Genomic DNA, 2992 nt, shown 5'->3' with positions numbered 1-2992 from the left:
TCTTAGGGTAGGACTGAGGAGCAGCCATAGCTGCTTGCTTCGCCCTGTTGATCCCCTGAGACCCCGCCCCACCCAGGCTGTGCATAGAGGCTTTTGCATATGAAAGGCCTGGCCCTTTGAAATCTAAAAATTACCTAACAAACTGCAGCTGAGTCAGAGAGACCCAGAACTTCTAAAAGAAGGCCCAAGGCCCCACAACAGCTTGCATTGCCTCACAGCTGGGCCTCATCTGGGCACCTCCAAACCCCAAACAAAGAAAAGGAATCTCTCCATAGCTCCTGCTGGGTAGCCTCAGGCAGAGGCTAAATTAGCACCTCCTTAGAGATCCAAGAGCCAGTGTACCCAGTGGTCAGAGTGGGACCATCCAGATTACAACTCCTCAAATCCATAAGGGACACATTCAGTGGGCAGACTCAGTGAGCACCAAAGCCCCACTGAAGCAAGTCTTGCCCCAGAAGGGTATCTCCAGCACAGACGTTCTCCCACTGCAGACACAGCTGATTCTCATGGCCAATTGGCCTGGAGGTCAATTCCTCCCAGTGATACCTACAACAATCAAGGCTTAACTACAACAAGACTGTGCACAAAGCTCACAAAGGGGTCCACCTCAGGTAATTGGGGAGGCTGAGCCACTGGGCCCTATAGGACACCTAGCACAGAAAGCCACTCTATCAACACAGGGAAGCATAAAAAATGTGAGACAAAGAAACAAGTCACAAATGACAGAAATGGAGGAAAGCAAACTACTGGATATAGAGTTCAAAACCACACTTTTAAGGTTTTTCAAGAATTTTCTAGAAACCGCCAATAAATTTAGTGAGACCCTCAAGAAATCTAGTGAGACCGCCAATAAATTTAGTGAGACCCTCAAGAAATCTAGTGAGACACTCGAGGTTATGAAAAAGGACCAACTAGAAATTAAGCATACACTGACTGAAATAAAGGATATTATGCAGAGTTCCAACAGCAGACTAGAGGATCTCAAGAATCAAGTCAAAGATTTGAAATCCGAAGAAGCAAAAAACACCCAACCGGAAAAACAAAAAGAAAAAAGAATCCAAAAATATGAAGATAGTGTAAGGAGCCTCTGGGACAACTTCAAGCATACCAACATCCGAATTATGGGGGTGCCAGAAGAAGAGAGAGAGCAAGATATTGAAAACCTATTTGAAGAAATAATGACAGAAAACTTCCCCTACCTGGTGAAAGAAATAGACTTACAAGCCCAGGAAGCTCAGAGAACCCCAAACAAAAGGAATCCAAAGAGGACCACACCAAGACACATCATAATTAAAATGCCAAGAGCAAAAGACAAAGAGAGAATCTTAAAAGCAGCAAGAGAAAAACAATCAGTTACCTACAAGGGAGTACCCATATGACTGTCAGCTGATTTCTCAACAGAAACTATGCAGGCCAGAAGGGAGGGGCAAGAAATATTCAAAGTGATGAATACCAAGAACCTACAACCAAGATTACTTTATCCAGCAAAGCTATCATTCAGAATTGAAGGTCAGATAAAGAGCTTCACAGATAAGGAAAAACTAAAGGAGTTCATCACCACCAAACCAGTATTATATGAAATGCTGAAAGGTATCCTTTAAGAAGAGGAAGAAGAAGAAAAAGGTAAAGATACAAATTATGAACAACAAATACACATCTATCAACAAGTGAATCTAAAAATCAAATGAATAAATAATCTGATGAACAGAATAAACTGGTGAATATATGTTGGGGTCCAACCCCAACAGGTCCAGGGGTCCCCAAAGGTGTGGACGGAGTCGGAGAAGAATGAAGGACACGGAGGCTGCATTCAGTTGATCAGCATAGCGAGGTTCTCCCACCAGGTTCTGTAGCCAGGTTCTGTGTAGGTTCTTTAGCCAGGTTCTGTCACCAGGTTCTGTAGCAAGGTTCTCCAGCCATGTTCTGTCTAGGTTCCCTGTAGGATCTCCAGCCAGGTCCTGTCTCTAGGTTCTGTCTCTCAGTTCTGTGTCTAGGTTCTGTCCCTAGGTTCTTCAGCCAGGTTCTCTTGCCAGGTTCTCCAGCCAAGTTCTAGCCCGGATCTCCAGTCAGGTTCTGTCGCCAGGTTCTAGTCAGGTTCTCTTGCCATGTTTTCTTGCTAGGTTCTGTTTCTAGGTTCTGTCTAGGATCTCCAGCCAAGTCCTATCTCTAGGTTCTGTCTAGGATCTCCAGCCAAGTCCTGTCTCTAGGTTCTGTTTCTAGGTTCTGTCTCTAGGTTCTCTAGCCAGGTTCTCTTGCTAGGTTCTGTGTCTAGGTTCTGTGTCTAGGTTCTGTGTCCTGTTGTCTTGTTACATCTGTATTTATACCAGTTGATTCCAATCCTATCAATCTTTATTCCAAAGGTTAGGGCGTTTCTTATCTCCATTCCAGGGAGTAAAGATTATGTAGCTTAAGCGTGATTGTTTGTAGTTAAAGTGATTAACTACCCGCCTGGCACTTAGTTAAGGGGTTTTATCCCCTCCCTAACTTCAGGGAAAAATCCCTACCTGGGGAAACAACCTTTCTCAGAGAGGTGACCTTGGTTAAAACACATAGCACCAAGAAGGGGAACAAACATATTAAGAACAGTATGCCATCTATGCCAGATCCCTTGAAACATATGCTGGGCAGATGTTTCTTCCCTGCAGCGACTGTGTCAAGCAGCAAGGATGGACTGGCTCCTGGCAAATATAATAGAATCAGGGTCATATAAAGGGAGTGGACTGATTATTCTTGGGGGGGGGGGGAAAGAGGTGTGGGGGGTGTGGGAAGAGACTGGACAAAAATCGTACACCTATGGACGAGGACAGTGGGGGTGGGGGGGGGTAAGGGCAGAGAGTGGGGTGGGAACCGGGTGGAGGGGAGTTGTGGCGGGGGGGGGAGAGGAACAACTGTAATAATCTGAACAATAAAGATTTAATTTATAAATAAATAAATAAACAGAAAGAAAGAAAGAAAGAAAGAAAGAAAGAAAGAAAGAAAGAAAGAAAGAAAG

Source organism: Myotis lucifugus, unplaced genomic scaffold, assembly GCF_000147115.1.
Source record: "Myotis lucifugus unplaced genomic scaffold, Myoluc2.0 scaffold_14, whole genome shotgun sequence".
Classification (NCBI taxonomy): domain Eukaryota; kingdom Metazoa; phylum Chordata; class Mammalia; order Chiroptera; family Vespertilionidae; genus Myotis; species Myotis lucifugus.
This window is presented reverse-complemented; position numbering follows the sequence as displayed.